Genomic DNA, 13,906 nt, shown 5'->3' with positions numbered 1-13,906 from the left:
CTAGGGTGGGGTACCCTCACATGTTCTCCCCGTGTCCCCTAGGGTAGGTACCCTCACATGTTCTCCCGTGTCCCCTAGGGTAGGTACCCTCACATGTTCTCCCCGTGTCCCCTAGGGTAGGTACCCTCACATGTTCTCCCCGTGTCCCCTAGGGTAGGTACCCTCACATGTTCTCCCCGTGTCCCCTAGGGTAGGTACCCTCACATGTTCTCCCCGTGTCCCCTAGGGTAGGTACCCTCACATGTTCTCCCCGTGTCCCCTAGGGTAGGTACCCTCACATGGTGTCCCCTAGGGTAGGTACCCTCACATGTTCTCCCCGTGTCCCCTAGGGTAGGTACCCTCACATGTCCTGGTCACTAAACTGCCTCCCCCTGGCCAGCCGGGGCGCCTGATGGAGGGGGAAAGGAACTGGTTGGAATAACGTGTTCCTTCCACGCGCTACGTCCAACCAGGGAAACTCCCCCCTGTCAGGTGTAAAGGAGCAACTTGGACACTCAGGCATGAAGGAAGCATGAGTTCAAGTCCGTTGCTCTCCCCTTGTCCCCCATATATGGGGACTAGGTTGGTGGAGGGTGTGTAGAGCCCAGGATCACATTAGATGATTGACACAGGGGTGAAAAATGGGTTACAAAATCGTGGGATAAAAAATATATTAGAAAAAAAATGGGTATATATATATACAGGCCTATTGTTACCGTACCGGCCCCACTTGGGGGCAAAGAAACGGGACTCATGGTCGCAGCTTACGTATTTCCTGTAGGCGCACCTCTTCTACTACAGTGAACGGTAGAGTGACTGATGTTAGTCTGCCTCAAACGTTACTCTTTACCTGCTTTTCACTAACACTAACATTACAAAGATGCTCCAGAACATCGAGATGAACCCGTTTAGTTTATGGCTGCTCCAACAGTAGTGGCAACATTAAAAAAAATGTGCGTGCTTGTATTCTGGGTGTGTGTATGAAAGAGAAGTGTAAAGTCTGAGCTCAGCTGAGAGGGTCATTGAAAGTTTCTTGTTTGTTCAGAGTTGCCTTTGAGGTTCACTTCATTCATGTGATGTTGCAGAGAGCGTTGTTCACGTTGAAAAGATGTCGCGTCATCACACACACGCACACACACACACACACACACACACACACGTGCACACACACACACGTGCACACACTATGACGACTTGGACTGGCAAACTCCCTGCGTTGAACTGAACTGCAAGGTTTTTTGGCTCCGTGTGTTGCTGCATTCTCTCTCTCCCTCTCTATCCCTCCCTCCCTCTCTCTCTCCTCTCAGACTTCGTGACTGTGGTCGATAGCGGGTGACCAAGTGATATTATTCCTTGAGGTGAAGAACTTATTTTTCAGTGTTTTTGGTTTTAGGAGGAGGAGGAGGAGGAGGAGGAGGGGGGGGGGGGGTCTCTGGCATGGGATTAGGAACTCTGTGAACTCTGGACATAAATTTTCAAGTATGCCTGACTGTGGTCGAACGCGGAGGACACTCCGTAAGTTAGACTCGTCCGCTGGTTGTCAAAAGTGGACGTCCAGCAGGAACCCTCCAGGGTTACAAATGGACCCTTTTTGAAGGTCTGTAACTGAGGTTTAACTAAATGGAACAAAAGGGCCCAGAATGGGTCAACCTACACAGGGAGGCTGTCAGAATCTTCCATAAAACACCTGACCGGGACCAGAGTAGTAGAGTAGGAGAGTAGCTACATGGGCGATAGTTCCACACATTGCTCCTATGGCTGGAACTATCCCATTGATACAAAGCGGGTGCCTATGGGCTATAGTTCCACACATTGCTCCTATGGCTGGAACTATCCCATTGATACAAAGCGGGTGCCTATGGGCGATAGTTCCACACATTGCTCCTATGGCTGGAACTATCCCATTGAGATAGAATGAGCACTTCCGCATTCCATTGTTACAATGGGAGTCAACGCTATAGTGTCGCCACTCTCTTACTAGAGTACTCTGGCCGGGACAAACGCTCCACAGGTCCCAGACTCCTCTATACCTCATGGTTCCCAAACGTCTGGCCGGGACAAACGCTCCACAGGTCTCAGACTCCTCTATACCTCATGGTTCCCAAACGTCTGGCCGGGACAAACGCTCCACAGGTCCCAGACTCCTCTATACCTCATGGTTCCCAAACGTCTGGCCGGGACAAACGCTCCACAGGTCCCAGACTCCTCTATACCTCATGGTTCCCAAACGTTGTAATTTATACTCCCCATTACAATTAGAACTGCAGTCACTCCTAATCCGTCCGCCGTAATCTGAAGGCTCAACTTCAGTTCACAGGCTCCACTTTAGCACATGTAGAACTTGCCGTTACACTTAACCCCAGCCTTGACGACCACGCAGTCAAACGTTAACCCAATTCTGACCCGAGATCAGATTCATACGAGGTTTCCACTGGGACACACACTGGTCTGATTAAAAATATAATTTAGACAGCAGGTTATTTAGCGTGCCAGCCCAGGTTAATTTGTTGACCTTCATAATTATTTGTTAGTTTTCAATGTACATTATTTATGATCCTATAGATTACGGAGTCTCTGCATTTGATGCATTATACCTTTTGTTTACCTTGCTTACTGTAAATTGCTCTGGATTAACCCATTTTGGGGCGGGAACCCCTTTTGGTGTTAGCATCATGTCATGCATTAGCTATTGAAAAATAGCAGATCTACAAGCTCATAGCGCGCCACCGAGTGGCGCGCTATGAGCTTGTAGGTCTGCTATTTTTGAGAAATCGAAGAACGACTGACATAGAAACATGGCTTTTTCAGAAAACAGTCAGGATGTAGAAGACATTTTTAGAATCTGATCTCAGGTCAGAATGGATTAAATCATTGCAAATTCTACCACATCATTGTCTAGTTCAGAGTGTATGCAGCCTTGAGTTGACCAGCTGACCGCCCGCTGCCCCCCCCCCCCCCTCCCTGTCCAGCAATGAAACGCACCAGCAGCATCATATTGTAGTTTTACAGCCACCTCGGGGTGGAGGGGGGGCACTGTACGCGAGGAGGAGGAATGCGGAGAAAAAGTATGGTTTTATTGGCCACAGCAAAGGCCCCGTAGCTCTCGTTAGCCGCCTCTCCCAAATAAACATGTCCTCATCTCCTCCACGGGGTGTTAAAGAAACTCCTGACAACCATATAGGCTGAGGGGGGGGGGGGGGGGGGGGGGTGGAAGTGAGGACGTTGGAGAGAAAAGAAAAAAAATGGCAGCCGCCCTCGGGCCTGGACTCGTGGCTGTGAGGAGGTCGTAAACCCGGATAAATTAACAGGATTATACTCGAGCGACGGCGAGCGCCGCATGGCCCAGGTCTCTCTTTTTTTTGTTGTTTTATTGTATAACAGGAAGGCGCGTGTAATGCAACACTGCAGGTCAGATGTTTAGCGAGTCTTTAAGAGGTTTGCGCGCCTAAGTCCTGCCCTACAGTTGCTTATCAAGATGCATCCTCACACGTGAACAGAAAACACTGCATATTAATATATCGTCCTCCTTGCGTGGGGGAATTATGTTTCAGCTCAACCCAGCTGAAATAAATGGCGCGTTTTATATAGCGCCTTTATCCAAGGTGCTTTACAATGTGCTTTACATTCTGCACGCACACACGCACGCGCGTTTAGGGGTTCAGAGTCTTGCTCAAGGACACTTCGTCACTAACTCTCTGAGCGAGCTGAACGGGATTGAACTGGGAAGGGAACCGTCAGTCTGGTTCCCACATGCAGGGCCTATAGTGTATATACAGTACCTTGTCTTGCTCAAGGACACTTAGTTCGACCATGCAGTCATGAATGGTAACGTTGCTGTTGTGCCAGGCCTGGAATGGAACCGGGGACTCCTGGGCTCTCTAACCAAGAGGTTCTGCTCCCCAGGCGGGCTGCTGGGCTCTCTAACACAGAGGTTCTGCTCCCCAGGGGGGCTGCAGGGCTCTCTAACACAGAGGTTCTGCTCCCCAGGGGGGCTGCAGGGCTCTCTAACACAAAGGTTCTGCTCCCCAGGGGGGCTGCAGGGCTCTCCAAGAGGTTTTTAGTAGCGCGCCACCGAGTGGCGCGCTACTAAAAATTAATCGAAGAACGACTGACATTTTTAGAATCTGATCTCGGGTCAGAATGGGTTAATCAGACCAGTGTGTGTCCAGTGGAAACCTCGTATGAATCTGATCTCGGGTCAGAATGGGTTAAACTGAAGTGATTCATTCCAATCAAATATCATCTAAGTATTGGGAGGCACCACTAGGACTGGATGTGTCATGGCAACCTATAGGGGGCCACGGCGCCCACTTTGAGGACCACTGTCTGCTCTAATCATTCAGCTCACCTGCAGGCTACCGTGACCGTTTACAAGCCCCTCTGTATCTCCTGTCCTCTGGTCTGCCAGTCACACCTCCTCCTCCACCACCACCTCTCTCTCCTCTGGCCTGCCAGTCACACCACCTCCTCCACCACCACCTCTCTCTCCTCTGGTCTGCCATGCAGTCACACCACCACCACCTCTCTCTCCTCTGGTCTGCCAGTCACACCTCCTCCACCACCACCACCTCTCTCTCCTCTGGTCTGCCAGTCACACCTCCACCACCACCTCTCTCTCCTCTGGTCTGCCAGTCACACCTCCTCCACCACCACCACCTCTCTCTCCTCTGGTCTGCCAGTCACAGCTCCTCCTCCTCCACCACCTCTCTCTCCTCTGGTCTGACAGTCACAGCTCCTCCACCACCACCTCTCTCTCCTCTGGTCTGACAGTCACACCTCCACCACCTCTCTCTCTCCTCTGGTCTGCCAGTCACACCACCTCCTCCACCACCACCTCTCTCTCCTCTGGTCTGCCAGTCACACCACCTCCTCCACCACCACCTCTCTCTCCTCTGGTCTGCCAGTCACACCACCTCCTCCACCACCACCTCTCTCTCCTCTGGTCTGCCAGTCACACCTCCACCACCACCTCTCTCTCCTCTGGTCTGCCAGTCACACCACCACCACCACCACCTCTCTCTCTCCTCTGGTCTGCCAGTCACACCACCACCACCACCTCTCTCTCCTCTGGCCTGCCAGTCACACCTCCTCCTCCACCACCTCTCTCTCCTCTGGCCTGCCAGTCACACCACCACCACCACCACCACCTCTCTCTCCTCTGGCCTGCCAGTCACACCACCACCACCACCACCACCTCTCTCTCCTCTGGTCTGCCAGTCACACCACCACCACCACCTCTCTCTCCTCTGGTCTGCCAGTCACACCACCACCACCACCACCTCTCTCTCCTCTGGTCTGCCAGTCACACCACCACCACCACCTCTCTCTCCTCTGGTCTGCCAGTCACACCACCACCTCTCTCTCCTCTGGTCTGCCAGTCACACCACCACCACACCTCTCTCTCCTCTGGTCTGCCAGTCACACCACCACCACCACCTCTCTCTCCTCTGGTCTGCCAGTCACACCACCACCACACCTCTCTCTCCTCTGGTCTGCCAGTCACACCACCACCACCACCACCTCTCTCTCCTCTGGTCTGCCAGTCACACCTCCTCCACCACCACCTCTCTCTCCTCTGGTCTGCCAGTCACACCACCACCACCACCTCTCTCTCCTCTGGTCTGCCAGTCACACCACCACCACCACCTCTCTCTCCTCTGGTCTGCCAGTCACACCACCACCTCTCTCTCCTCTGGTCTGCCAGTCACACCTCCTCCACCACACCTCCCCCCCTCTCTCTCTCCCCCTCCTCCGCTCACTGACTTTTATCTCCCTCTCTGGCAGTGCTTGAGTTGCTTCTTAAAACTTTTTATCATCTCTGGCATCAACCTCTCAAGTCACCCTCCCTTTCCTATTCCTCCTCTTTACACGCTCTCCCACACACACACACACACACACACACACACACACACACTCTCCCCGCTCCCTCTGTGAGTCCAGCTCGCCCCGAGGGGAGGCGGGGAGGTATGTAAATTGTTGTCCCATTGATGTATGTTTTCCCTCGCCTGCTATCCATCCATCTTAATGGACTGGTTTCCCCTCTCTTCCCCTCACATGCCCTGTGATACGCTGCCTAGCATTACGTTACGCCGCGCTTGTTCAAAAAGAATGTGCGTTCTTTATCCAAAACTTACTATAGCCTGACTGACCGGTCGGTCGGTCGGTCTCCCATAAAATCACGTTCCTCAAACATTCCGTCTGTCAGGTGGAAACCTCATAATATGTCCAAACTGTAACTTTTCTTCAAATTAAAAAAATTAGCTCATCTACAAGCTTCGTGGCGCGTTTTGAGCTTGTGGATCTGCTACTTTTGATGCTTTTTGTGTGACGATGTATGTCTTATGATCAAGTATAGGCGTTCAATCCGTGCATTCACGAAAAACAATCAAAGCTAGAATATGGAGATATTAACCCATTTTGGGGCGGGAACCCCTTTTGGTGTTTTTAGGCGTCACGTTATACTTTTAGCTATTGAAAAATAGCAGATCTACAAGCTCATATAGCACGCCACCGAGTGGCACACTATACGAGCTTGTACTGTAGGTCTGCTATTTTTGTAAAATCGTGAAAATGTGACACATCTTTGACTATATATTCTTTCGGAGCCAACGTTTTAAACTCAAATCTTTGCTTCTGATTTTTCAGGGGGCCTTTTAAGATGAAATAGTTTGCTGACAGAAAACTGTCAGGATTTAGAAGACATTTTGTAGAATCGTTCTCCGGTCATGGGTTAAGCATTCCTGGATTCCAAATGGACCCTTAGAAGGTCTGTAGACTGTAACTCTGAGAGCGTACACATGGAACCAAATGGACCCGTACGGGTCCATTTGGTTCCATGTGTACGCTCTCAGAGTTATTGTGGTTCTTTTTAACCACCGGTATTGTAATTGTATATTATGGCAGACGTCAAGTCCACACATAAACCATCTCTGACAGTGTGATAAAAAACCTGTTTACGGAAAATAATATTTCCATGTGTAACGGAACCAATTCCTGTTTCCTCAATGTTGGGTCCGGTTCCTTTGGGTTCCAGGGATCCTGACCCTAATAAGGGCCTTTCTCGCCCCCCCCCCCCCCCCCCCCCCCTCTCCCATTCGTTTATATTGTGTTTAGGATCCAAGATGGCCGCAGCACCAGGAGGTGAGCGGGGGCGGGGTCGACATATGACCTTACTGGGCTGTGTTCACACATTCAAGACACCTGTCTTGTGTCTGTCTTGTGTCTGTCTGTGTTTAATGGCCGCTCCAATGCATTTCCAATGGAAGCCCATGTTATGGTTTGACATTTTGTCTGATGGGGGGAGGGGGGGAGGGGGGCAGAACACACCCATCAAAGCTGTGTTGAGACACAAGTCAGGTGTCAGACACAAGGCAAGTGTCTTGAATGCAGCTCAGTAAAGGGCATATGTCGCCCGCTCCACTCCGCCCCACCCCTTACGCATTACGTATGAGATGAACCGGTTTAGTTTCAGCATTTAAATATATGAGGTATATAAAGTACAGCAGCCTTGTGTTCATAAAACAGAAAGATTGGGTATTGGGTAAGACTGACGTTATGTACCTTTCAGGACCTTTCACTGCTTCGTCTCAAGTGTGCGTGTGCGTGTGCGTGTGCGTGTGCGTGTGTGTGTGTGTGCGTGCGTGTGTGTGTGTGATGACGCGACATATTTTCAACGTGAACAACGCTCTCTGCAACATCACATGAATGAAGTGAACCTCAAAGGCAACTCTGAACAAACAAGAAACTTTCAATGACCCTCTCAGCTGAGCTCAGACTTTACACTTCTCTCTCATACTGTACTGTGTGTGTGTGTGTGTGTGTGTGTGTGGGTGTGTGTGTGTGTGTGTGTGTTGCCTTGAAGTGTGTGTCTCTGTGTGATGACATGCTGTGATAGCCACTGTGTTGTTTGTGTACGTGAGGCTATATTTTGCCAGTGTGTGTGTGTGTGTGTGTGTGTGTGTGTGTGTGTGTGTTATCAGCGGTTTGGATCCTGGGAGTTCGCACAGCGCCAGTGGTGGAAAAAGTACTCAATTGTTTTACTTAAGTAAAAGTACTAATACTGAAATTTAGAAGTATTTCGTTACAAGTAAAAGTAAGGAATTGAAAATGTACTACTTGAGTAAAAGTACAAAAGTATCAGCATCAAAATGTACTTAAAGTACTAAAAGTATTGCAGTATTGAAGTTCAAAATGTGTAGAAAATCTTTTGAAAATAGCCGAGTATACAAGCTCACAATGTGTCGCAAATGGCCGAAATGTATATCAATGTACAAATATCAATGTAATCAAAATCGCCAAAGTAACTCAAGTTTTCAACTGCTGTGTGACCAACAGAGCATGTAAAGCAAACCAGTGGCTATATTATTAATTCGGCTTTTTGAGCCACGGAACCACCCTTTGATGACATCTAGCCTCGCTATAGACTCAATCTGAGGGGAATGGATAAAAGTGTGCATCTGTATACTGACTTGACGAAGATCTATCAAGATCGAAACGTCGTTTAATTCAATAAAGTAAATATTTAATAAAAGAATGGTGTGCGGGCCCTATACCTCCTTATTGGCCCTGCACGCACTGTCGGGGTGCATGTAAATAAGTATGCTCTGATTTAGCCTCTCAGACCCATAACTAAAGAATAATCTGTTGTCGTCGGATAAGATGTTGTCCACAATTCCATGTTGTATTGATGTTGGTACCATTAGGAGAGATAACAGGCAAACGTTGATAACAAAAATAAACATTCTTAGACATTATCCGATTGTGTAAACTTCTTCTAAATGAAGTATTACAGATGTTTTAACAATACTTGAGAGACAGCGTGAAACAAGACAAAATTGTTTCGTTTCACATTCTCAAGAGTTAAAGATCTATAAAGGGTCCATTTGGTTACCAACATCATTTAGCTGGGGACCACCTGGAACCTCCTCAAAGACCCCTGGTGGTACTGACACACACACACACAGTGGGACCAACAAAGCATGTAAACAGAGGCTCTCTCGCTCTGTTACGACTTGTCTGCAGGAGCCACGCACTGTTGCCATGTCGTGTCTGCGTATTAGAAGAGACTTTTGTTTTCTGCAAATGTTGCTCTATAGCTGCTGCAGGTTGTGTTTTTGTGGGGCTTGTTATCTATAGAGCAGGACCTCTCAAAGAGAGCATGCAGACCAGTGCTTTTCAACCCTTTTCATTTCAAGGACCATTATATATTTGGACATTTGACATTTGATGACATTTAGCCTCTCTGACCCAAAACTAAAGAATACATCTGTCGTTGTCGGATAAGACTTTGTCCACATTTTCCATGCTGTATTATTGGTATGTGGAGAGATAACAGGCAAACATTGAATTAAGTCATGCAGATGTTTAACCCATTCTGAACGGGGAACCCATTTTGGTGTTAGCATCATGTTATGCTTTAGCTATTGAAAAATAGCAGATCTACAAGCTCGTAGCGCGCCACTCGGTGGCGCGCTACGAGCTTGTAGGTCTGCTATTTTTGAAAAATCGAAGAACGACTGACATTTTTTAGAATCTGATCTCAGGTCAGAATGGGTTAACAATAATTAGAACTCTTGAGAGCGTAAAAAAAAACGTAAATCGCTTTACCCTCACTAAACTAAATATCTAATAAAAGGGTCCATTTGGTTACCAACTCTCCATCATTTAGCTGGGGGCCACCCATGGAACCCCTTCTCAAGGACCACTGGTGGTCCCCGGACCGCCTGTTGAAAACCACTGGTCTATAGGACGGTTTCTGGGGTCCAAATATTGGACCCTTGCAGGTATTTAAAAGGGCATTTACCCCATTTTGGGCAGGAACCCCTTTTGGTGTATTAAACATTATGTTATAATTTAGCTATTGAAAAAATAGCAGACCTACAAGCTCGTAGCGGTGGCGCGCTACGAGCTTGTAGGTCTGCTATTTTTGAAAAGTCGTAAACATGTGGCGCAAATCTTTGAATATATATTCTTTCAAAGTGAATGTTTTTAACTTGGGTCAAAAATGGGTTAAACATACTTTCCCTGACATAACAAAACCTTTATTGCAGCGGTTATCATACACTGCAGTAGTACTAGTTTACCTGCCGAAACACACTGCTCTCTCACTGTGTTTGTTTTTGGTATAGAACCAAATTATATATATTTTGATAATGACGGATCGATATTTTGAAAATAGTAGATGAGAGAGGTTTCTGCCCTGACGGCGACGACACTAGATAGATAGATAGATAGATAGATAGATAGATAGATAGATAGATAGATAGATAGATAGATAGATAGATAGATAGATAGATAGATAGATAGATAGATAGATAGATAGATAGATAGATAGATAGATAGATAGATAGATATATAGATAGATAGATAGTATGTAAAGTTTTCAAATAACTGTATAGTAGAGTAATTTGCCTCTTAGCTGTAGTGGAGCAGAAGTAGGCCTACAGTAAAAGTACAGAAAACTGGAAATACTCCAGTAAAGTAAAAGCAGCGCGCCTCCAAATGGTACAGTGCTGCATACATGTATGTATAGTTACTTTGCCCACTGCTACAGTGGAGCAATAGTTTGTTATATTCATGTACTCATTCTTTATACTAGACTTGAGGAAAAGCTAAAAAATGCACATCTGAGGAGGAGGCTGTGTCTATGCTTCTGCTTTTTACAGTCTGATCATGATCTCTCACACACACACACACACACATGGCCTTGTGGAATGACCAGCACAGCACAGCACTACAGTTAGGCTAGCAGCACAGCTCCTACTCAACCACATCATTAAAGCGGCGGCTCTTTAATTAGCTGTTTGGGGGCAGAAAATAGAGGCTTCTATAAAATGCCGCACCACTACTTTCTTATAGAGCCAGCAGGGAGGGAGGGAGGGCAGTGTCACACAGCAGTTTGACAAACAAGCTGTGTTGTTCTTCTGTTGTAGCACCCCCCCCCCACACACACACACACACACACACACACACACGCTTTGACACTATACCAGAGCCCCCCTCTGGTTCACAACTTGCAACATATCTGCACTTGTTTGGTTGTTTTGCAACAGAGAGAGAGAAAGAGAGAACAGAACAACAAGAAGAAGTGCATCAAAGTGACACAACATGGGTTTTCGTGCGTGCGCAATTCCCCCCCCCCCCCCCCCCCACACACACACACACTGCGAAACGAGCCGCCTGTTAGCCTTGGGGGGGGGGGGGGGGGGGTCGATCATCATATATCATTCATAGATTTATATGAATCCATTTGGACTATCATCTTTTAGATAGGGAAGCTATATAGTCAGACTCGATAGAATACTGATCATACTCTCTTCCTGATGCCAGCCCTTGAAGCATGCCTGTCTGCGTGTGTGTGTGTGTGTGTGTGTGTGTGTGTGTGTGTGTGTGTGTGTGTGTGTGTGTGTGTGTGTGTGTGTGTGTGTGTGTGTGTGTGTGTGGCAGCGTGCACGATTCATTCACCAAAGCAGTGAGCACAGCACCACGCACTTACAAGACTATAGTGCGAAGATAGAACAGAAGACATGCGATATTTAATCAGTCAGTCAGTCAGACTCCACAAGTATACAACGAACGAACGGGCGTGATAGATAGAGAGACTATAAGATTAGATAGAGAGCGGAGAGAGAGGGAGTCGAGACAGACAGAGAATGATGTTCTCATAACGACACGCTACATAGTAACATACATGTAACTATAAACGCCCGAAGAGATACGTCAGATCATAATAAGATCACAGCGGATCAAAAAGCATCGCCAACACTTGGACGCTATTTATGTTGCGACCATAACAACAACAATATAACAACAGCAGACAGACAGACAGACAGACAGACGTGTGTCTCAGAATCACTCAAAACAAAAAGCACAAACCTTGAGCAGGCAGCGGAGAGACTTCTCGTTTCGCGCAAAGAAAGCGCTGATGTTGTGTGAGTGAGTTGGTCCTTGTGTGTGTGTGTGTGTGTGTGTGTCTCTCTCTCTCTCTCTCTCTCTCTCTCTCTCTCTCTCTCTCTCTCTCTCTCTCTCTCTCTCTCTCTCTCTCTCTCTCTCTCTCTCTCTCTCTCTCTCTCTCTCTCTCTCTCTCTCTCTCTCTCTCTCGTACACACAGTCAGTCACACATACACACGCCACACGCACAGATAGTGCTGATGTTTTCACTTCCCCTATGTTTTCTTACGCCGTCTGCTGGCTGCCTGCTGCCCTGCCTGGGTTGAAGGTCTCTCTATCTCTATCTCTCTCTCTCTCTGATGATGATGATGATGGCGACCAATTAATTAGCCTACAGTGGTGACACAGAAATCACACCCGTGCGAAGTGAGGGGCGCTCTTATCGTCATACTACTCAATGATCTCATTCTGGCCAATCACAATTTGCGTCCTCACTTTTCCGTCTTCACTTAATTGTGTCTTCAATGTTTAGTTAGTTAATCTATAGCCTGGGCAGCATATCCTTCAATGTTTAGTTAGTTAACCAGTAGCCTGGGCAGCATATCCTTTAATGTTTAGTTAGTTAACCAGTAGCCTGGGCAGCATATCCTTCAATGTTTAGTTAGTTAACCAGTAGCCTGGGCAGCATATCCTTCAATGTTTAGTTAGTTAACCAGTAGCCTGGGCAGCATATCCTTCAATGTTTAGTTAGTTAACCAGTAGCCTGGGCAGCATATCCTTCAATGTTTAGTTAGTTAACCATGCAGTAGCCTGGGCAGCATATCCTTTAATGTTTAGTTAGTTAACCAGTAGCCTGGGCAGCATATCCTTTAATGTTTAGTTAGTTAACCAGTAGCCTGGGCAGCATATCCTTTAATGTTTAGTTAGTTAATCTATAGCCTGGGCAGCATATCCTTTAATGTTTAGTTAATCTATAGCCTGGGCAGCATATCCTTTAATGTTTAGTTAACCTATAGCCTGGGCAGCATATCCTTCAATGTTTAGTTAGTTAACCAGTAGCCTGGGCAGCATATCCTTTAATGTTTAGTTAGTTAACCAGTAGCCTGGGCAGCATATCCTTTAATGTTTAGTTAGTTAACCAGTAGCCTGGGCAGCATATCCTTTAATGTTTAGTTAGTTAACCAGTAGCCTGGGCAGCATATCCTTTAATGTTTAGTTAGTTAACCAGTAGCCTGGGCAGCATATCCTTTAATGTTTAGTTAGTTAACCAGTAGCCTGGGCAGCATATCCTTCAATGTTTAGTTAGTTAACCAGTAGCCTGGGCAGCATATCCTTCAATGTTTAGTTAGTTAACCAGTAGCCTGGGCAGCATATCCTTTAATGTTTAGTTAGTTAACCAGTAGCCTGGGCAGCATATCCTTTAATGTTTAGTTAGTTAACCAGTAGCCTGGGCAGCATATCCTTTAATGTTTAGTTAGTTAATCTATAGCCTGGGCAGCATATCCTTTAATGTTTAGTTAATCTATAGCCTGGGCAGCATATCCTTTAATGTTTAGTTAACCTATAGCCTGGGCAGCATATCCTTCAATGTTTAGTTAGTTAACCAGTAGCCTGGGCAGCATATCCTTTAATGTTTAGTTAGTTAACCAGTAGCCTGGGCAGCATATCCTTTAATGTTTAGTTAGTTAACCAGTAGCCTGGGCAGCATATCCTTCAATGTTTAGTTAGTTAATCTATAGCCTGTGCAGCATATCCTTCAATGTTTAGTTAGTTAACCAGTAGCCTGGGCAGCATATCCTTTAATGTTTAGTTAGGTAACCACTAGCCTGGGCTATAGGGCAGCATATCCTTTAATGTTTAGTTAGGTAACCAGTAGCCTGGGCAGCATATCCTTTAATGTTTAGTTAACCTATAGCCTGGGCAGCATATCCTTTAATGTTTAGTTAGTTAACCTATAGCCTGGGCAGCATATCCTTCAATGTTTAGTTAGTTAACCAGTAGCCTGGGCAGCATATCCTTTAATGTTTAGTTAGGTAAC

The 13,906-nt window shown here is 46.9% G+C and overlaps 1 protein-coding gene across 1 annotated transcript in view; it reads right to left on the bottom strand.

Moving 5' to 3' along the window:
* Positions 1–11,900, bottom strand: part of elmo1 (engulfment and cell motility 1 (ced-12 homolog, C. elegans)) — a gene marked incomplete at its 3' end in the record, with an annotated part of 190,733 nt that extends 178,833 nt beyond the window's left edge. Inside the window, exon 1 of the mRNA XM_083766926.1 lies at positions 11,854–11,900. The remainder of the gene's footprint in view (positions 1–11,853) is intronic.
* Between the last annotated feature and the right edge of the window lie 2,006 nt (positions 11,901–13,906).

This window comes from Protomyctophum parallelum (assembly GCF_964188405.1).
Source record: "Protomyctophum parallelum genome assembly, chromosome: 1".
In the NCBI taxonomy this organism is placed as follows: domain Eukaryota; kingdom Metazoa; phylum Chordata; class Actinopteri; order Myctophiformes; family Myctophidae; genus Protomyctophum; species Protomyctophum parallelum.
Note: the sequence above shows the minus strand (reverse complement) of the source record. Positions and strands in the feature narration are given on the sequence as shown.